This window comes from Bubalus bubalis, chromosome 20, assembly GCF_019923935.1.
Source record: "Bubalus bubalis isolate 160015118507 breed Murrah chromosome 20, NDDB_SH_1, whole genome shotgun sequence".
Lineage (NCBI taxonomy): Eukaryota > Metazoa > Chordata > Mammalia > Artiodactyla > Bovidae > Bubalus > Bubalus bubalis.
This window is the reverse complement of record NC_059176.1, coordinates 40899900-40923191: the sequence shown is the minus strand read 5'-3', so window position 1 is coordinate 40923191 and position 23292 is coordinate 40899900. Positions and strand designations below refer to the sequence as shown.

At 43.9% G+C, this 23292-nt stretch overlaps 1 long non-coding RNA gene across 2 annotated transcripts; it reads right to left on the bottom strand.

Annotated features, from left to right (window-relative positions):
• Positions 1-243: 243 nt before the first annotated feature.
• LOC123330723 lies at positions 244-22405 on the bottom strand. 2 transcript variants are annotated; one of them, XR_006546803.2, is made up of 4 exons: positions 21744-22405; positions 21042-21149; positions 1148-1308; positions 244-302 (listed from the first exon to the last, which is right to left on the bottom strand). It is a non-coding gene; the product is annotated as an uncharacterized LOC123330723 (long non-coding RNA). The 2 variants fall into 2 exon arrangements; XR_006546802.2 differs by lacking the exon at positions 21744-22405 and having other exon boundaries at positions 21042-21718.
• Positions 22406-23292: the final 887 nt, after the last annotated feature.

Genomic DNA, 23292 nt, shown 5'->3' with positions numbered 1-23292 from the left:
TGGGTGGCTTGCAGTCTCGGGTTTTATGGGGATGGGATTAGTTTCCGGGTTGTCTTTAGCCAATCATTCTGACTCAGAGTCCTTCCTGGTGGTGCATGCCTTGTTCAGCCAAGATGGATGCCAGAGAGAAGGATTCTGGGAGGTGGGCAGACATGTGGTGTCTCCTTTTGACTTTTCCTGAACTCTTCCGGTTGGTGGTGGCTTATTAGTTTCATGTTCCTTACCTCTTGTCGTAAAACAACTCACGCAAATGGTTACTATGGTGCCTGGCCAGGCGGGTGGTTTCAGTCAGTGTGCGTCCCCTAACAGAATGAATTAGGGAGTAAGTACAGAAAGCACAACAAATCTGTACCTGTAATAAATCATCCATGGATTATCCTCATTCTTTCTACCTTCCATCCACATAGACTCAGAAATCTATAGCACTAAGAGGTAATGCACAAAAATTATTTTCTATGTTCCTTCTATTTCCAGAAAAGTGTATGCATTAGAAAATGCATGAGGATGTGATGCTCACCTCTCTAATCGAACTCCTAAGGCAAAAAGCCCCCAAATACTATAGAGATACCCCAAAGATGACTTAGTACCTGAATCAGGGTGCTATGGTGAAAAAAATCATACTGCGCTAAATGGAGGATGCTGCAGGGAGTATTCGCAAGATGAAAAAACAGAACAAAACAAAACCAGAAGGAAAGCAGTGCCTACTGTATCCTGTGAGACTTCCCTACTTGGGATGCTATCTCGTCCCTGGAGGCTGAGCAGGCTTGGGTCCCACTGCTGAACTGGGGTGGGTAGATACAGCCTTGTGGGGTGCCCTTCATTAAACCCTTTTTAAAGTTCTACTGTGTGCTACAGCTGCGGATACAAGAGTCCCACATTGAATGAAAACACGGAAAATTTCAAGGCAAAATTCGGCTGGCCTCAATCTCTGCTGGTGCTGGGGATCCCAACTCAAGCCTCCTCTTCCCTGGGAGTGCCACCACCTAGCACATAAGCAGTCTCTGCAGTGTACTCTGGACCCAGAAGGGAATAGTCTGCATGGTCTCTTTGTGAGAAGCTTTAGGTGGAGAAAGTAGTGAGGCTCAAGCCCTTTACTATTTCCTGAGTAAAATTTTATTCTATTTCACAGTCCAGGAAACTAACTTACCCTCAGGCTCTGTTTGCCCACAAGAACCAAAGGTGGGCATGAAAAGGTAGATGTTTTCTGTAACTACAACTTGATCACTCTTGCTTACAGGCACCTCAGTTCACAAGTGCCGGGGTTCCATAAATGACAGCCACCCTCAAGTAATGTCCTGTGGCCAGCACCTGAGAAATAAATTCCAAACACATCTGATGTTCGGGAAGCCAACCAACAAAGGTAGTTGTCCTCACATCCTTTACGGAAAAGAAAGAAAAAAACAAAAGACACATGCTACCTCCCCTCTCAAACAAGATGCTCAGCATCCCTCAAAGTTGCAGGAAAGCAAATCAAAAGGTTAATTAGAAAATTAAATCGCAACACGAACACAGCCAATGTCAGAAGTCTACAGGCAATAAATACAAGAGTGTGGAGGAAAAAGAATCCCCCAAGGCTGTTGGTGGCTATGCACATTGGCATCAGTCACCAGAATGGACAGTTTTCAAATGCTTGAAGAACTATGAAGTGAGGCTAAGTCTAGGATCTGACATTCCCGCACATTGGCCTGTATCCTGAGCACACCATCAATTAAAAGGCACATGCACCCCAACAAACCTCCAGCACTGCTTCCTTCCTGTAGCTGAGACACGCAGTCTGCAAAATCCCCAGTGAGAGACTAAACCTTAAACAAGATGTGGTACATACATCCGGCAGACTATTTCTCAGTCATAAAAAACAACACTAAAACTAGGGAATTGTAACATGGAGACACAGCGAGGGACCTTGAAGGTTCATAGTGAAAGCGAAGACAATCAGGAGGAGAAAAATCCTGGGATATGAGGTCTCATCTAGGTCGAATGAGAATTTCATGAAAGTCAACAAATGAACATATCCGATAAAGACTCCGAGAATTCAAACTCAAAAAAAAAAAAAAAAAAAAAAAACTGTTTTGGGAAAATAAATAAATACAGTGTAGAGACTTGAGTGAATTAGGGGGTAAGCAGCGACAGGAGCAACAGATCTGTGCCCGTAATAAATCATCTGTGGTTTATCCTCATTCTTCCTACCCTCCATCCATATAGAGTCAGAAATCTAGAGCACTAAGAGTAAATCCAGGGAAATTCTTTTCTGTATTACTGCATTCTATTCCCAGAAAAGTGTATTTGAGTTAGAAAATGCACGAGGACGTGATGCTCACCCCTCTAATAAAAATTCAAAGGCAAAAAGCCCCCACAAACCATAGAGATACCCCAAAGATGACTTAACACCTGAATCAGGCATCTGTGCGGTGACCAAAAGTACACTATGGCAAATGGACGATGCTGCAGGGAGTATTGGCAAGATTGGGAAAAAAAAAAAAAAAAGCCAGAAGGAAAACAGTGCCTAAGTATTCTGTGAGACCTCCCTGACTGGGTTGCTATCCCACCCCTGGAGGCTGAGCAGGCTTGAGTCCCACTGCAGAACGGGGCTGGGGTAGACACAGCCTGGAAGGGTGCCCTTCGTTAAACACTTCTAAGTTCTACTGTGTGCTACGTCTGGCCGGGTCAAGAGTCCCACGTGGCATCAAAACCCTGAGGAATTTCAAGGAAAATTCAGCTGGCCTCAATCTCTGCTGGTGCTGGGGATCTCAGTTCAAACTTCCTCCCTCCTGGGAGTGCCGCCTTCTGGCGCCTAAGCAGCCTCAGCAGTGTACAGTAGACCCTGAAGGGATTAGTCTGCATGGTCCCTTTGTGAGAAGTTTTAGGGGGGGAAAGTAGTGAGGCTCAAGCCCTTTCCTGTTTGCTCCTGCAAATTTCACTCAATTTCACAGCCAGGAAGTGAACTTGCCCTAGGCTCCGCTGGACCCCAGGAAACAAGGGTGGGCATGAAAAAGTGTTGCCGCCTTGTGGACATTTTGTGTAACTACAACTTGAAAACCCTTGCTCACAGGAACCTCAAGGAAATGGCAACCCACTCCAGTGTTCTTGCCTGGAGAATCCCAGGGACGGGGGAGCCTGGTGGGCTGCCGTCTATGGGGTCGCACAGGGACCGACTCTGTGCAACCCCATAGACGGCAGCCCACCAGGCTCCGCGGTCCCTGGGATTCTCCAGGCAAGAACACTGGAGTGGGTTGCCATTTCCTTCTCCAATGCATGAAAGTGAAAACGCTCAGTCGTGTCCGACCATTAGCAACCCCATGGACTGCAGCCTACCAGGCTCCTCCATCCATGGGATTTTCCAGGCAAGAGTACTGGAGTGGGGTGCCATCGCCTTCTCTGCATAAGGCCTAGGGTTCTGTTAATGACAGCTGCCGTCAAGAAATGTCCTGTGGCCGTCACCTGAGAAACAAGTTCCAAACACAGCCGACATTCAGGAAGCCAGTCGCCAAAGGTGTCCTCACAGTATAACTGGGGAAAAACAAAGAAAGAAAGAAGAACAGACACACCCAAACCTCCCCTCTGAAACCAGATGCTCAGGATCCTTCAAGCTGCAAGAATGCCTGTCAAAAAGACAAAAGAAAATTATATTGCAACACTCACATGGCCAACCTCAGAAGTCTACAGGCAATACATACAGAAAAGAGGCTGGAGGAAAAGATTCCCCCAAGGCTTTGGTGGCAATGCACATTGGCGGCAGCCACTAGAATGGACAGTCTCTGAATGCCTGAAAAACTGTGAAGTCAGGCTAAGTCTAAGATCTGACATTCCCTCACCTTAGCCTGTATCCTGAGAACACCACCGATTAAAAGCCACATGCACCCCAACAGACCGCCAGCACTGCCGCCTTCCTGTAGCCAAGACAGGCAGTCTGCAAAATCCCCGGTGAGAGATTAAACCCAAACAAGATGTCATACTTACATCCGGTACACTGTTTCTCATGCCTAAAAACTGACTCTGAAATTACGAAATTATAATACTGGGAGACACAGAGATGGATCTTGAAGGATTATAGGCAAAGAGAAGTCAGGCAGGCAGAAGAAGATCCTGGTATATGAGGTCTCATTTAGGCCAAATGAGAGCAGATGTACAAGGCAACACACTTACATCCCAGAAAGAGACTCTGAGAATTCAAAGTCAAACACAAGGTTCCAGAAAAATAAATAAATAAAGTGAAGGGCAGGGTCTAACTAGGGGGTAAGTACCTAAAGCGACAGCAAACCTGTACCCATAATAAATCATCCACATGGATTCTCCTCGTTCATCCTTCTTTCCATCCAGCTGCTGCTAAGCTAAGTCACTTCAGTTGTTTCTGACTCTGTGCGACCCCATAGACGGCAGCCCACCAGGCTCCCCGGTCCCTGGGATTCTCCAGGCAAGAACACTGGAGTGGGTTGCCATTTCCTTCTCCAATGCATGAAAGTGAAAAGTGAAAGTGAAGTCACTCAGTCGTGTCTGACCCTCAGGGACCCCATGGACTGCAGCCTCCCAGGCTCCTCCGCCCGTGGGATTTTCCAGGCAAGAGTACTGGAGTGGGGTGCCATTGCCTTCCATCCATCCAGACAGATAAACACATAGCCTTAAGAGATAAGCCACCAAAAATTATCTCCCATCTATCCTGGTTTCTATTCCCAGAAAAAGTGTATCTGAGTTAGAAAATGCTTGAGGACGTGATGCTCACCACTCTGCTTGACCTTCTTAGGCAAAAAGTCCCCAGAAAGCATAGAGATACTCTCAGTTCAGTTCAGTTGCTAAGCCGTGTCCGACTCTTTGTGACCCCATGAATCATAGCACACCAGGCCTCCCTCTCCATCACCCACTCCCGGAATTCACTCAAACTCACATCCATCAAGTCAGTGATGCCATCCAGCCATCTCATCCTCTGTCGTCCCCTTCTCCTCTTGCCCCCAATCCCTCCCAGCATCAGAGTCTTTTCCAATGAGTCAACTCTTCACATAAGGTGGCCAAACTATTGGAGTTTCAGCTTCAGCATCAGTCCTTCCAAAGAACACCAGGACTGATCTCCTTTAGGATGGACTGGTTGGATCTCCTTGCAGTCCAAGGGATTCTCAAGAGTCTTTTCCAACACCCATGAACAGTATGAAAAGAGATATCCTGGAGATGACTTAATACCTGAATGGGGTGGCTGTGCTCGACAAAATCACACTGTGGCAAATGGACGATGCTGCAGGTAGTATCGGCAAGATGTTAAAGAAACAGAAGGAAAGCAGTGCCTACTGTATTCTGGGCTACATCCATGACTTGGGATGCTATCCCATCCCTGGAGGCTGAGCAGGTGTGGGTCCCAATTGTGAACTTGCATGGGGTAGACACAGCCTGGCAAGGTTCCCTTCATTGAACAGTTTTTAAAGTTTTCTTGTGTGCTCTGTCTGGGTGGGACAATAGTCCCACATAGAATCAAGGACCTGAGGAATTTCATGGCAAAATTCAGCTGGCCTCAACCTCTGCTGGAGCTGGGGATTCCAGCTCAAGCCTTCTCCTCCTTGGGAGTGCTGCCTCCTAGCACCTAAGCAGCCTCTGCAGTATACTGTGGATACTGAAGGGATTACTCTGCATGGTTCCTTTGTGTGTGAAGCCTTAGGGGGAAAGAGTGGTGAGGCTCAAGACCTTTCCTCTTTTCTCAGACAAATTTCACTCTGTTTCACAGCCCAGGAAGCCAACTTGCCTTCAGACTCTGCTTCCCGCCAGGAACTAAAGGGTCTCATGAAAAGTGCTGCTGCCTTGTGGACATTTTTTGTAACTACAACTTGATCACCCTTGCACACACGCACCTCAATTCACAAGGCCTGGGGTTCCGATAATGACAGCTGCCCTCAAGAAATGTCCTGTGGCTGGCACCTGAGAAATAAATTCCCAACACAGCAGACGTTCAGGAAGCCTACTGCCAAAGGTAAATTGTCCTCACTCCCTTTAAGGAGAAGTAAAAAAAAAAAAAAAAAAATAGAACACACACCCAAACCTTCCCTCTCAAACCAGATGCTTAGCATCCCTCAAAGCTGCAGCAATGCCAGTCAAAAGGACAATAGAAAATTAAATAGAAACACTCACATGGCCAACCTCTGAAGTCTGAAGGCAATAAATACAGGAGAGAGTCTGCAGGAAGGCTGTCAGTTTTAAAGCCCGTGGGCTGCAGCCAGTAGAATGGACAGTCTCCAAATGCCTGAAAAACTATGAAGCGAGGCTAAGCCTAGGATCTGACATTCCCACACCTTAGCCTGTATCCTGAGAACACCATTGACTGAAAGGTACCTGCACCCCAAAAAACCTCCAGCACTGCTTCCTTCCAGTAGCCAAGACATGCAGTCTGCAAAATCCCTGGTGAGAGATTAAACCTTAAACAAGATGTGGTACATACATCTGGCAGACAATTGCTCATCCATAAAATATAGACACAAAAATTAGGGAATTGTAACACTGGGAGACACAGGGAGGGACCTTGAAGGATCATAGGGAAAGCAATCAGTCAGGAGGAGAAAAATCCTGGGATATGAGGTCTCATCCAGGTCACGAGAACTCCATACAAGTCAGCAAATGAACATATCTGCAAAAGACTGAGAATTCAAACTCACAAAAATCTGTTTCAGAAAAATAAAATGCAGGCACTGGAACAAATTAGGGGGTAAGTACTGAAGGGACAAGAAATCTGTATGGGTAATAAACCATCCATGGATTATCCTCATTCTTCCTACCTTCCATTCACATAGATTCAGAAATCTATAGCACAAGTGATAATTAATTGATAATTAAGTGATAATCCACAAAAATTCTTTTCTATGTTCCTGCATTCTATTCCCAAAAATGTGTATCTGAGTCAGAAAATGCACACGGACATGTTGCTCACCTAATTGAATTTCTAAGGCAAAAAGCCCCCTAAAACCAGAGAGACCCCAAAGAGGACTAAGCACCTGAATCAGGCAGCTGTGTGGTGACAAAAACCACACGATGGCAAATGGGCAATGCTGCCGGTAGTATCGGCAAGATGGAAAAAAAAAAACAAACAGAAAGAAAGCAGTGCCTATGGGATTCTAGGCTACCTCCCCGACTTGGGATGTTATCCCGTCCATGGAGGCTGAGCTGTCTTGGGCCCCAGTGCAGAACTCATGTGGGGTAGACACAGCTTGGCAGGGTGCCCTTCATTAAACACTTTATAAAGTTCTCTTGTGTGCTCTGTCAGGCTGGACAAGAGTCCTACGTGGCATCAAGGCCTCAAGCAATTTCATGGCAAAATTCAGCTGGCTTCAATCTGTGCTGGAGATGAGGATCTCAGCTCAAGCCTCCTCCTCCCTGGGAGTGCTGCCTCCTAGCACCTAAGCAGCATCTGCAGTGTACTATGGATTCTGAAGGGATTACTCTGCATGGTCCCTCTGTGTGTGAAGCTTTTGGGGAGAAAGGTAGTGAGGCTCAAGCCCTTTCTGGTTTGCTGGCAAATTCCACACTATTTCAGAACCCAGGAAGCCAACTTGCCCTCAGGCTCTTCTGTCCCCCAGCAACCAAAGGTGGGCATGAAAAAGTGCTGCCGCCTTGTGGACATTTTCTGTAACTACAACTTGATCACCCTTGCTTACAGGCACCTCAATTCACAAGGCCTGGGGTTCCAATAATGACAGCTGTCCTCAAGAAATATCCTATGACTGGCACTTGAGAAATAAATTCCCAACACAGCTGACATTCAGGAAGCCAACTGCCAAAGGTAAATTGTCCTCACACCCTTTAAGTGGGGGGAGGAAAACTCCCCTCTCAAACAAGTCCCTCAAAGCTGCATGACAATCAAATGGAGAATAGAAAATTAAGTGGCAACACTTAACGGGCCAATGACAGAAGTCTACCCACAATAAATACAGGAGGAAAAAGAATCCCCCAAGGCTTTGGTGGCAATGCACATTGGCAGCAGCCAGTAGAATGGACAGTCTCGAAATGCCTGAAAAACTATGAAGTAAGAATAAGTTTAGGATCTGACATTCCCATGCCTTGGCCTATATTCTGAGAACACCATTGATTAAAAGGCACAGGCACCCCAACAAACCTCCAGCTTCCTTCCAGTAGCCAAGACATGCAGTCTGCAAAATCCCCAGTGAGAGGTTCAACTTTCAACAAGATATGGTACACACATCTGGTAGACAATTTCTCATCCATAAAATATAGACACAAAAATTAGGGAATTGTAACACTGGGAGACACAGGGAGGGACCTTGAAGGATCATAGGGAAAGTGATCAGTCAGGAGAAAAATCCTGGGATATGAGGTCTCATCCAGGTCAAACAAGAACTTCATACAAGTCAGCAAATGAACATATCTGACAAAGACTCTGAGAATTCAAACTCAAAAAACTGTTTCAAAAAATAAAGTGCAGAGACTGGAACGAATTAGGGGGTAAGCACTTAAAGGGACAACAAATCTGTACCTGTAATAAGTCATCTATGGATGATCCTCATTCTTCCTACCTTCCATCCATATAGACTCAGAAATCTATAACACTAAGAGATAATGCACAAAAATTCTTTTCTATGTTACTGCATTCTTTTCCAGAACAGTGTGTCTGAGTTAGAAAATGCACAAGGACGTGTTGCTCACCACTCTAATCGAACTTCATAGGCAAAAAGCATCACAAACCATAAAGATATCCCAAAGATAACACCTGAATTAGGGGGCTGTGTGGTGACAAAAATCACATGATGGCATTGGACGACGCTGCAGGGAGTACTGGCAAGCTGTTAAAAAAAAAAAAAAAAAGGAAGGAAAGCAGTGACTGCTGTATTCTGTGAGACCTCCCTGACTTGGGAAGCTATCCCATCCCTGGAAGCTCAGATGGCTTGGGTCCCACTTCTGAACCAGGGTAGGGTATACACAGCCGTGCCCTTCATTAAACACATTTTTAAATTTTACTGTGTGCTACGTCTGGCAGGCACAAGAGTCCCACATGGCATCAAAACCCCAAGTAATTTCAAGGCAAAATTCAGCTGGCCTCAACTTCTGCTGGTGCTGGGGATTCCAGCTCAAGCCTCCTCCTCCCTGGGAGTGCCACCCCCTAGCATCTAAGCAGCCTCTACAGTGTACTGTAGACCTTGAAGGAATTAGTCTGCATGGTCTCTTTGTGAGAAGTTTTAAGGGGAAAAAGTAGTGTGGCTCAAGCCCTTTCCTGTTTGCTCAGTCCAATTTCACACTGTTTCACAGCCCAGGAAGCTAACTTGCCCTCAGGCTCTTCTTTCCCCCAGGAACCAAAGGTGGGCATGAAAAAGTAGACATTTTCTGTTACTACCACTTTATCCCCCTTGCACACAAGCACCTCAATTCACAAGGCCTGGGGTTCCATTAATGACAGCTGTTCTCAAGAAATGTCCTGTGTCCAGCACCTGAGAAATCAATTCCAAACTCAGCTGATGTCGAGGAATCCAACCATCAAAGGCAAGTGGTCCTTACACTCTTTGAGGGGAAAAAAAAAAAAGAAAAAGAACACCCAAACCTCCTCCTCAAAACAAGATGCTCAGAATCTAATTGCTGAATGGATGCAATGAAAAGGACTTTGGAAAATCAAATCGTAACACTCACATGGCCAACATCACGAGTCCATAGACCTTAAGTGTGGGAGAAGTTCTGGAGTAGAAATAATTCACCTGGGCTGTCCTTGGGATTAGACTGGCAGCAGCCAGTAGAATGGACAGTCTCCAAATACCTGAATTAAACTGTCAAGTTGGCCTAAGCCTAGGATCTGACATCCCTGAACCTTGGCCTATATCCCAAGATCACCATTGACCAAAAGGCACCCGCACCCCACCAAACCTGCAGCACGGCTTTGTTCCAGTAGCCAAGACACGCAGGCTGCAGAATCCCCAATTAGAGATTAAAGCTTAAACAAGATGTGGCACATTTATTTGGTAGGCTATTTCTCAGTCATTAAGATTTGTCCCTGAAATGAGGGAATTAGGACACTGAGAGCCACAGGCATGGAGCTTGAAGGATCACACACAAAGGGACTTCAGTCAGGAAGAGGAGGATGATGGTATGTGAGGTCTCATCCAGGTCATATGAAAATAGACTTACAAGTCCACAAATTGATAACCCAGAAAGAAACTCTGAGAATTCAAAGTGAAACAAATGGTTTTGGAAAATAAATAAGTAAAGTGAAGGGCCTGGAATGAATTAGGAGTTCTTTACCTAAAGTGGCAATGAATCTGCATCTGTAATGAATAATCCCTGGTGCCTGAACAGGCTTGGCTCCCATTGTGAACTGGAGTGGGATTGAGACAGCCTGGTAGGGTGGCCTTCACTGAGCCCTTTTTAAACCTCTACTGTCTGCTTCACTCTGGCTGGGACCAGATCAGAGTTGGATCAAGTCCTTGAGGATCTTGGAGGCAATAGTCACCTTGCTTCCACTTTTCCTGTTGCTGGGGTTCCCAGCTTGTCTCCTTACTCACACTGTAGCCTTCTAGGCACCTTAGCCCGCTCAGCTGGGTGCTACGGCCCCTACTGGGATTAGTCTAGTTAAGGTTAAGGGTGTGAAGCTTTAGAAGGAGGAAGGACTGGGACGCAAGCCATTTCGTGTTTGCTCAGGCACATTCCGCTCTATTCACAGCCCAGGAAGCCAACTTTTCCTATGGCTCCGTCTGCCACAGGAACCAAAGGTGGGCTTGAAAAAGTGCTGCTTCCTTGTGGACATTTCCTGTAACTACAACTTGATCACTCTTGCTCATAGGCACCTCAATTCACAGGGCCTGGGGTTCCATTAATGACAGCTGCCTTCAGGAAAGGTCCTGGTGCAGGGATTGCTGAATAGATTCCCAACACTCCCAACTATCTAAAAGCCACTCACCACTGGCAAATTTTTCTCACACTCTTTAAGTAGGAATTTATATAAAATACCACACTGTCTCACAGGATAAGATGCTCGGCAGTAATTAGGAGTGCTAATTCCCACTGTTAGTGGGAATGTACATTGGCAACATTCTCTATAAGGGATTGTCTCCACATGCCAGGAAAAAAAAAAAAAACTATCAAGAGAGCTAAACCTAGAATCTGAACTCATATTTTCATAAATGAAATATAGAAAATAACATTTTCACACCTGGAAATACATACCCTTATTTCTCACAGGAAATACAAAAATGTTATTTTCTTATATGGATACACCTATATTTTAATACAAGTAAAATAGAAAATTTGATTTTCATGTATGAACATATGCACCCATAATTTCATATAGGAAATATAGAAAATTAGATTTTCTTATAAGGAAATATGCACCTATAGTTTCATATAGGAAACAGAAAATTCAATTTTCATATATGGATATATGCACCCATGTTTTCTTACATGATATATAGAAAATTCTATTTTCATGTATAGAAATATCCACCCATATTTCATAGAGGAAATACAGAAAAGATTGAAATAATGCCATTTTCAGCAACACAATCCTGGAGGTAATCAAAGTGAAGTCGGAAACACAAAAACAAATACCGTATGATATCACTTACATGTGGAAATTAAAATACGACACAAATGACCTTACCTATGAAAGAGAAACAGATTCACAGATATAGAGAGCTAATGGGGAAAGTGACGTGGGCGGCTAAGGTAGGGGTAGAGGATTAAGAGATACAAATCACTATGTATAACATAAATTAGCTACAAGTTTATAGTACACAGCAGAGGGAAACATACACATTATTTTGCAATAACTTTCAATGGAGTAGGGTTTGTAAAAACATTGAATCACTAGGTTGTACACGCAAGGCAAGTATAGTAATGTAAATTAACTGTATGTCATTTAAAAAAACAGTTGATGGCTAGCTACAAACAAAAAAAACAATCAACAGGAGAAAATAAGCAATATAAAGATGGGAATTTTTCAAAACTAAAAGATTCCATCAAGAAATTAACTTTGATGAGATTTTTAAAAATCACATAAAGTAGATTTACTCTTTTCATTTTTGCTTCACAAAGAAACAATTAGTCAAGTTAGTCTAACTACAGGGTAAATATTTTTTTTTAAAGTTAAGTTGCTTTTTTCAATGTTCTCTGAGAAAACCCTTTTTTTAATCATCATTTTTGATGCCTACATTTTGATTTCCGTTCACAATGCCTTAAAATAGCAGTCATTGAGCAATCTTCTTGTTTCAAATGAAGATTTTGGTGCGTACCAAGAGGCAAGACAGTACACTTGGGTTACAAAAGTTAAGTCTTTAAAAGCATTACTCAAAGGCACAATGATTTCCATTATGGTCCCTGGACTGGTATCCGCAAATCTAGTAAATCAGAAGCTCCGGAACTGCCGTCTGACAATTGCAGTTAATACACTGTCAGGTGAATCTGAGGCAGTGAGGCACACGCAAGTCTGAGAGCTACTGCCCTACAAGTCCAGGCCAAACTCACGATTTGCCAACACAAAGTTGTAAGAATTTATGTTAGTTATAGTAAAATGCTGATTCTTTAAAGAACAATAACAAAGGAGTTCACATTACACAAGTGTATATCCATCTTTCACATGTAAAATATGGAAACTTCTATTTGTAAATATGAATATGTACCCATATTTTCATATATTAAAGACAAAATTATGTTTCATATATGTTAATCTGCCCCATATTTCCACACATGAAATACAGAAATGATTAAAATAATGCCATTTTCAGGAACAGGAACCTAGATATTATCATATTAAGTGAAGAGAGAAAGCAAAGGCAAATACCATATCACCTATATGTGGGATGTAGCATGTGACACAAATGAACTTATCTATGAAACAGAAACAGGCTCACAGATGCAGAGCACTAAGACTTACCAGTGGGCAGAGGGAGGAGAGAGGGGCCAGCCGGGGCAGAGGATTAAGAGATACAAACCACTATGTATAAAATAAATAAGAAACAAGGATACACTATACAGCAGAGAGAAATATGGCCAGTATTTTGTAATACCTCTAAACAGAGTATATTACATACAAATATTCAATCACTATGTTGTATCCCAAAACAAATGTAGTAATGTAAATCAACTGTACTTCAATTTTTAAAAAATAGTTGCTGGCTAGCTATAAACACAAAAAATAATCAATAAGAAACAAAGTTAGCAAAATAAAAATGAGAAATTTTCAAAAATAGAAGACTTCATCAAGAAACTAATTATGTGATTTTAAAAAATCACATAAAGTAGGTTTACTCTTTTTATTTTTGCTTCACAAAGAACTGATTAGTTAAATCAAGGCAATTAATCTAACTATAGGATAAATTTTTTTTAACTTGCTTTTGTTTCTCTTCTGAGAGAGCACTTTAATGTGCTTTCATTTTGAGTTCAGTTCAGAATGCTCTAATGAAGAAGTCACTTACCAATCTTCTTATTTCATATGAAGACTTTTGTGAGTATTAAAATGTAAGACAGTATACTTGGGTTAGAAGAGATACATTAAATAAAAGTCATAATGATTTTCATTATGATCCCTAGACTGGTATGTGGAAATCTACTAAATTAGAACCTCTGGCTCTACAGTCTGACAATGTGAGTTAATAAGTTGTTGACTAAAAAATATAGTCACAACCTGAAAGCAGAGAGTTATTTTATTTGGGGGGAATGTTTGGGACTCCGAGCCCCAGATACAGCATCTCAGTAGCTCTAAGGAAACGCTCCGAGGAGGCTATCGACAAGTTTGCAACAAAGGGAGCAGGCAGTCTGAACTGAACCTGAAGATCAGGTATCTGGGAATTCAGCATTCTATGTATGCAAAGATGCAAGCCTCTGGGTCACTGAATTCATTCCCGTCATATGCACCTCAGCTGTCTGGGGCCAACCCTGTCTCCTTGTTCAGCTTGCTTCTTGCATTCCCCCAGTTCCTCTGCAATCACCGTGGAGGGTGGCACCATTCACTGGATCGGAGTTTGGGGAGCTCTTATTGGAGGCCAGAGATCACTGCTGGCTATGACGTTACTTGTTTATTAACATGGCAGGAGACATTTTCATTTCACAAAACTGTCCAGGTGATTCTGAAGCACATTGAAGTTTGAGAGCTATTGCCCTGCAAGTCCAGGTGAAACTCATGATTTACCAATACAAAGTTGTAAGAATTAGTATCATTAGAAGTTAGAGTAAAATCCTGCTTCTTTTCTTGAAAAAACAATAGCAAAGGAATTCACTCTACAAATGTACATACCCATATTTTCATATATGAAATATAGGGAATTCTACATGCATGTATGAAGTATGCTCCCATATTTCCATACATGAACTATAGGAATTCTACTTTCATGGGTAAAATATGCCATATTTTCATACAAGAAATATAGGAAATTCTACATGCATGTATGAAATAACCCCCATATTTTCATATATGAAATATAGAAAATTCTTTCTTCATGTATGAAGTGTGTCCCTATAATTTCACACATCAAATACAGGAGATTCTACTTTCATGTATGAAATATGCCTCTACATTTTCATAGATGAAACAAAAAATTCTATTGCCATAGATGAAAATCTGCCCCCATATTTCCATATATGAAATTGAAAAGTCCATATTTCATATATGAAATTTGCACCTATATTATCATACATGAAATATAGAAAATTCTATCTTAATATATGAAATATGCACATGGCTTGGGCTTCTGTTTCATCCCTGGAGGCTGGGCAGTCTTGGTTTTCATGGCTGCACTGTGGTGGGGTTGAAACGACCAGACAGGGTGCCCTTAATTTAGTGATTAAACCTCTACTGTCTGGTTTGATCTGGCTGGGACCACAGTTCCTAGTGCATCCAGAGAATGGTGTCCTGACCATCTGGCTTTGAGGACCTTGGAAAAGTCACCTAGCCTCTAGGTCTCCTCGTGTTGGGGTTCCCAGCTCAAGCTTCCTTACTGAGAGTGCAGCCTCCTAGGCACCCCGGCTGGGTGTTGCGGCCCTGGCTGGGATTAGTCTGGGGTCGGGGTGTGAAGCTTTAGGGGGAAGAAGTAGTGAGACACAAGCCCTAAGTGTTTGCTCAGGCACATTCCACATGAATTCACAGCCCAGGAAGCCCACTTTCCCTAAAGCTCCGGTTGCCTCAGGAACCAGAGATGGGCATGAAAAAGTGTCGCCACCTGTAGACATTTCCTTTGACTACAGCCTAACCACCGGGGCTTACTGGCACCTCCAATTCACAACACTTGAGGTTCTCTTAATGACAGCTGCCCTCAGCAAAGAGCACTGAAGAAACGAATTCCAAACACAACATTCAAGTCAGTTTCAAGTATATCTCAGCATATTTACAGAAATCTGTAGCTGTCATAGATAATCCAAAAGGATTGCCTCCTTCCTTACTTCCATATATACACAGAAATCTGTATCTCTAATAGATACTCAAGAAGGACCTGATGTTCAGGACTTGGAACTGTGCTTAACCTTTTGCAATAACCTCTATGGCAAAATAATCCAAAAAAGAACAGGTATGCTGTATATACATGTCATAACTGAATCCAGCAATTGTACACTGGCAACAAGCACAAATCAGCAAGCACAAATTGACTATACTCCAACATAGCATTGGCATGAGATTAAAGAAAAGGAAAAAAAGCAATGCCTAGTTTACTCCCTGCAACCTCCCCAATTAGGCTGCTATCCCACCCCTGGAGCCTGAGCAGATGTGTGCCTCGTGTCTGGACTGGGGTGGTCGAGACAACCAAAATTTTGAGAGAGATGGGTAACCCTGAGATTTCGGCCCACTACATACAATAGCCAAGACAGGGAATCAAGCTAATTGTAGAAACACAGATGAATGTACACAGATGATAGGGTACATATACACAGTGCAATAGTTCTCAACCTTAAAGAAATAGGAAATAAGGCCAAGCATGGCCACAGGAAAGAAAGTAGAGATGATCATTCCAAGTGAAGTAAGGGAGACAGGGAGAGACAAATATCGTATGATATCACTTCTGCTGCTGCTACGTTGCTTCGGTCGTGTCCGACTGTGCGACCCCATAGACGGCAGCCCACTAGCCTCCCGCATCCCTGGGATTCTCCAGGCAAAAATACTGGAGTGGGTCGCCATTTCCTTCTCCAATACATGAAAGTGAAAAGTCAAAGTGAAGTCGCTCAGTTGTGTCCGGCTCTTAGCAGCCCCATGGACAGCAGCCTACTAGGCTCCTCCGTCCATGGGATTTTCCAGGCAAGACTACTGGAGTGGGGTGCCATTGCCTCTAGGTGTAAGCTAAAAGATGGATACAAATGAACTTCTTGCCTGGAGATACAGCCTCACAGACTTAGAAAATAAGCTTTCGGTCACTAATATACAAGGATGTGTGGCATGGAGAAGTGAGCTGCTTCAGACTAGTGTATGCATACTAGTATTGATAACATAAATGTCCAGGACCCTCTGTAGGACGCAAGGAAACTTACTCCACACTCTGTAATAACCTGTATGGAAAAAAATACATCTATGTATTAAGAAAAGTAAAACAAGTTGTGGTAGAAGGAAAAGGGAACCTCCCCCCTCCCAAGATTGTAATTCACCTATATGAGTGCTAAGTTGCTCAGCTGTGTCCGGCTCTTTGTGACCCTATGGACTGTAGCCCTCCACCTCTTATGAGATTCTCCAGGCAACAATACTGGAGTGGGATTCCCTTCTCTGGGGGATTTTCTCAACGCAGGGATCAAACCCACATCTCTTTGTATCTCTTGCATTGGCAGGCAGATTCTTTACCACTAGTGCCACCTGACTCCAGTTCAAATAATGGGAGAGAAGCAGGAAAAATGAAAAAGAAATGCTAACTCTACATCCCTCAGGACATAGTGACCGAGGCTGGTGTCACACACCTGGCGAGTCCTGGGGCTGAGGGAGCTGGGGGCATGGGGCAGGCAGTGTGCCTCCACAATGGACCTGGAGAGCCTGTGGCCTCAGCAGAGTGCTGAACCTCCAAATACAGGCAGAATCAATTAAGAGGTTGGAATTAACACATACACGTTACTATATATAAAATAGGTAATCAAAAAGCACCTACTGAATAGCATAGGGAAGTTTATGAACACACTCTAATCACCTGTAGGCAAAAAACAACCCAAAAGAGAATAAACATCTATGTATTAATATAACTGAACTGGGTTCCTGTAAGCCTGAAACGAACACAACATCAGAAATCAACTATATTCCAATAAAAAACAACAAGGAAATTGCAGGGGGAAAAAGCAATGCAGCGTGAAGGAGTTCTGCTGCCTTGTGTAAAAACACCATGAAGAGCTGAACTGCTGGGCATTTAATATTCAGGAGGATCCAGGTTTTTGTAGCCGTTCAGTGGCGACTGCATGGACTGCAGGACGCCAGCCTTCCCTGTCCTTCAATAAGCAAACTTCACCGAGAGTTTGCTCAAACTCATGTCTGTTGAGTGGGTGCAAACCACTGCTGCTGCTGCTAAGTCGCTTCAGTCGTGTCGGATTCTGTGCGACCCCATAGACGGCAGCCCACTAGCCTCCCGCATCCCTGGGATTCTCCAGGCAAGAACACTGGAGTGGGTTGCCATTTCCTTCTCCAATGCATGAAAGTGAAAAGTGAAAGTGAAGTCGCTCAGTCGTGTCCGACTCTTTGCGACCCCATGGACTGCAGCCCACCAGGCTTCTCCGTCCATGGGATTTTCCAGGCAAGAGTACTGGAGTGGGGTGCCATTGCCTTCTCCTAGTACAACTCAATTAAAAAAACAAAAACCCAACTCAATAAAAAAAATCAGCCAAAGACCTAAGTGTGTATTTCTCTGAAGATGTCATAGAGATAGTCATAAAGAACATGAAAAGATGCTCAGCATCCCTAGTTCTTTGGTGGTTTGTGGTTTAGTCGCTAAGTCGTGCCTGACTATTGTGACCCCATGGACTGTAGCCTGCCAGGCTCCTCTGTCCGTGGGATTTTCAAGGCAAGAATACTGGAGTGGGTTGCATTTCCTTCTCCAGAATATCTTCCAGACCCAGGAATTGAACCCAGGCCTCCTACATTGCAGGCCAATTCTTTACCAACTAAGCTATGAAGGAAGGTTCCAGTTCTTTAAGAAAGGCAAATCAAATGATCACACTGATCAGATCGGCCACATTGAAAACCCACAACAATAAATTCTGCAGAGGGTGTGGAGAGAAAGGAATCCTCCTACACTGTTGGTGGGAATGTAAATCGGTATATCCACTAGGGAGAACATTATGGAGCTTCTTTTAAAAACTAAACAGAGAAGAATCCAGTGATACAGCTACCCAGAAATCCCATACCTAGGAGTAGATCCAGAAAAAACCAAAATTTTAAGACACCTGCACCCCAAAGAACATGGCAGGACTGGATACAATGGCCAAGACAGGGAAGCAACTTATATGTACAAGTACAGATGAATGAATACAGAAAATGGGGTAAATATACACAATGCAATATTGCTCAGATATAAAGAAGGATGAAATAATGCCATTTCCATTTAGAGGGAAGAAACTTGAGGTGATCATACTGAGTGAAGTAAATGAGACAGGGAAAGACAGATAATATAGAATATCACTTCAATGGATAAAAATGAACTTCATTACAAAAGACAAACAGATTCACAGTCTTAGGAACTTACAGTTAGCAAAATGCAAAATTGGGGACAGGAAGTAATTAGCTGGTACAGCTCAATGTTCACACCTTAAAACAGGTGCTGTTTTTGCTTAGTTGCTCAGTTATGTTCTTTTTGACTCCATGGACTGTAGCCTGCCAGGCCCCTTTGTCCATGGGATTCTCCAGGCAAGAATACTGGAGTGAGTTGCCATTTCCCCCTCCAAGGGATCTTCCCAAACCAGGGATCAAACCTGTGTCTCCTGAAAGTCCCCTGCACTGCAGGTGGATTCTCTACCACTGAGCCAGCAGGGAAGCCATAAAACAGGTGCTGAAGGGCTGTTAATAGTCACAAATTTGACAGGGCTTTAAATGACACCTGCCCTCAAGAAATGTCCCGGGGTAAATCATCAGAAAAGAATACCAAACAGGACCAAGTTTCAAGAAGCCAGTTTCAAGAGGTACACTGTACTCACAAGGTATAAAATAGTAAAAGCACATGGAAAGGTTACTCCACATCAATCACTATTAACAATGCCAATCAAAACTATGATAAGGTATCACCTCACACGGGGCACAGTAGCCATCACTGAAAAGATCTACAAAGAATAAAGATAAAATAAATAAGGAAAATAAAAGATCTGCAAAGAATGTATGGAAAATGAAATCTTCCTACAATCTTGGTGGGAATGTAAATGGTGAAGCCACTATGGAAAACAGCATGGAAGTTTCAAGGAACACAAGACATAGAGGTATCATATGATCCTGCAATCCCACTCATGGGCTTAGGTCTAAGAAAATCACCATTCAAAACAACATGTGCACCTTGATTTTCAGGGCAGCACTATTTATAATAAGCCCTAGAATCCACCTGAGGACTATGAGGACATCTATACACTAGAATACTGCTCATCCATAAAACAGAACGAAACAAGGATACTGTCAGCAGCATGGATGGACTAAGAAATTATCATACGAAGTGAGGTAAGTCAGAAAGAAAAAGACAAATAACATGAGTTATCACATACAGGTGGAATGTATAAATTCATACCAATGACCTAATGTACAAAACAGACTCACAGCCTGAGAAAATCTGATTATGATTATCCAAAGAAAGCTAGAAAGGAGGGATAAATTAAGAATTTAGGATTTAAATACACGCGGATCAAATTGATAATCAAATAGGACCTAGTGAATACAACAGGGAACTCTACTGAACAAACTGTAATAATTTATATGAGAAAAAAATAGGAAAAGAATAGATACACCTTTATGTAAAATCAAATTCCTGTACAACTAAAACTAACAAAACAATGGAAATCAACTTGACTCCAATATAAAATAAAAATTAAATTACAAATTAAATTACCTGAGATCCATCTAGGGGACACCAGACAGTGGTGACCCTGTGGATTAGACATGTGATATGCAATGACATTAATATGATACCACCAAAGGTTTTCACTCAGCAGAACACAGAGCAGCCACTTGCTCAGAGGTACCTGGCCTCGTGTGCATGTGACAAGGTGAAAAGAAAAAGGACCACAGGCTAATCAGGGCAACACCCTCAATTCCCAGATGTTGGGGATCTCCGAGGGGACCAGGCACACTGCAGGTAAAGAGCCGATATGGGGTCTCTGGGTACAGAATCCTGACCCATGAAGATGGGGTGAGACCCACACAATCCCCAAACCCCGCACCCAGGGTCACATAACCCTTGGTTAGGACACCAGTATCTGCTGGTTGGGCCTCTAAAGTGGGAAATGAGTGGGTTCCTGTAACCTCCTGTGCAGGGGTTAATAGCTGCCTGTTGCTCTGGCTAAGCCATGAGAAAATCATCATGGGAAAAGAATAAAAGCAAAATACAGCAATACAACATAACCCAAATAAAAGTACACCGGGTTGGTCAGTTGGGGTTGTCATGCCCTGCTAGGCTAAGGAAAAACATAGTGTGGACTTTGGAACGCTGGGTCAGCGCAAATTCAGAACACTGCTTGTGCACACACTAAGATGTTTTCCCAAGGCTTATGCGGGTCTGTGACCTCCAGCTAGGTGATAGCCCTTGCACAAGAAAATAACAAAGATAGTTTAAAGTAGTCAATAAAATGGAGAACGTGACTGGGGACACAGGAGGTTGACTTCATCATAGCATGACAGACACTTTCTGCTTGCCAAGACACTAAATAAAAGTGATGTGGCCGAGGAACAGGGCTCTTGACCCAGGAGGTCTTGAGTCCCCCAGTCCCATCTTTAAAACTTTAATTCCGTCTCTAGCTTCTTTTTAAACTGTGTGTCAACCACTTTTGATCCCTACCTGCTGCGCTGGCCGCAGCACTCCCGGGATGGTAGAAAGAAGCGTGGGGTCGGTCTCCTCTCCCCACACTTGTCCCAGAGAAGTCCTCCTCTCTTCCCTTTGGTTCTGTGTGATATTTACTGTTTTTCACAGCTGTCATGATAATGTTGAGCACACTACCTTGGTTCTGGCAGGCTCGGTTTTTCCTTGTCCCACTGAGGTGTAGAGAAAACACACCATGCACAGGGCTGGAAGACGAGGTCCAGGTCTCTGCTGAGTAGGGACGATCTACCAGGAGGAGATCACAGCAGCGACCTCACCTGCTGCCCATTGGCCTTTTATGCCCTGTAATCAATTGCCCAGATAAACCTGCTCCCTTCCCACCATGCTTGTCCTGGTAAATGGGAATAACTACCAGGTAGGCCACCTAAGGAGTCTCCAGGAGCCCCAGGGAGGGTGAATCTTGAAGGGATAAAGGAGGCAAACAGGCACATGTCTATAAAGTGAATGGCATAAAGCATTAATTCCTAAACACAAATGAAACTCACATGTATTCATCCCTTTTTCTTAGCTTTGTGTGTGTGGGGTCTCCCCGTACACGTGATCCTGACCCATGGAGATGGGGTGGGACTCACACAGCCCCCAGACCCCCAACCTGGGGTCACACGTCCTCTTGGTCAGGACACCAAGGCTGTGGTTGGCGGACTCACAATGTGTAAACAAGCCAGGTCCCTGGGACCTCTGGGGACCCTAGAAAGAAGTGTAGGAATCATCTCCTCTCCCTACAATTGTCCCTGAGAAGTCAGGCCCCTCCTGTTTTCGCTGCGGTTCTGTGTGATTTTTTGCTGGTTTGAAAGCTCATGCTAGAGTTGAACACACTACCTCGGTTCTGGCAGGCTCTGTCTTTCTTGTCCTGCTGAGATGTTGAGAAAATAGAAGAGCTGGGCCGAAAGACACGGGGCAGCTCAGTTGTCTTCGGAGGAGAGAGTTGACTGGAAGGAGAGCACAGCAGCAACCTCACCTGCTGCGCATTGACTTTTTGCCTGATTCCTGTGCCCTGGAACCAATTCACCAGGTGCGCCTGACTCCCTACTCAACCTGAATGTGCTGGAAAAATTGAAATAATTACCAGGTAGCCCACCTGAGGAGTCTCCACGAGCCCCAGGGAAGGTGAACCTGGCAGGGAAAAGACTATGAGCCCGACTGCAGCACTGAGTCCCGGGAGGGCCATGGAAGCCCACTCAGAGGAGAGCACGGTTCCCCACAGAAGCCCACCTCAGCTCGAGACCCCAGACATCTAAGCACTGACGTTCAGACAAAGGCACGGAGTTTTCCAGGACAGAGGCCAGGCCAGGTCTCCACCCAGGTCACCATGTCCTCGTGCACAGAGAACACTGTCAAGTGTAAATGTTCTCATTTTACAAAGTATGCAGTCCCATCTAAACATCATCAGTGTAGGCAGGACTTCAAAAGTGAAAGTGTTTGTTGCTCAGTCATGTCCGACTATTTGTGACCCCATGGACTGTAGCCCTCTCCAGCCTCCTCTGTCCATGGGATTTCCCAGGCAAGTATACCAGAATGGGTAGCCATTCCCTTCTCCAAGGGATCTTCCTAACTCAGGGATCAAACCCAGGTCTCCTGAATTGCAGGCAGATTCTTTATTGTATGAGCCACCAGAGAAGCCCATAGACAGGATTTCAGTTCAGTTCAGTTCAGTTCAGCCGCTCAGTTGTGTCCGACTCTTTGCGACCCCATGAATTGCAGCATGCCAGGCCTCCCTGTCCATCACCAACTCCCGGAGTTTACTCAAACTCATGTCCATCCAGTCGGTGATGCCATCCATCCATCTCATCCTCTGTCGTCCCCTTTTCCTCCTGCCCCCTTTTTTAGAGAGGTCTGAAACTACCACGTATAATAGACAGAGGTTGGTCAGGTTTAAACTAGCTTAAAGCTGCTCTCCCAGGAGGCATAGGTCACACACAGGCAGGGTCTCTCATCGTTGGATAGGGGACTCACTTGCATGTGGGAACTAGGATGTACAATTCTTAAAAAGAAATCATCACTGGGCTCCCCACTTCACCCACATCAGAAAACTGAAAGAACCTTTGTCATTAAACACTTCAACAGGCAAAACAAACTGTTACCAATATCTGGCCATGTGATGATCAGGATCCAGGGGACAGCCAGGGATTTCTTAGAGTTCAGCCCAGTGTCCTATAAAGACAAACAGGAAGTGGCCTGATTCCATCATCCCAGGCTTCCAACAGGAGGCAGTCACATTGGAAGCCTTCCAGAAAAGGATATTCTTTATCAGAATAAAAATATATTGTTGAAATTGCAAGCACACTAGTTACTATTTGCCAACCTAAAATATTCTTAAAAGCTTGGCCACCTGATCTGTGCAGTTCCCATTGATTCCTTTGTGTTCAGA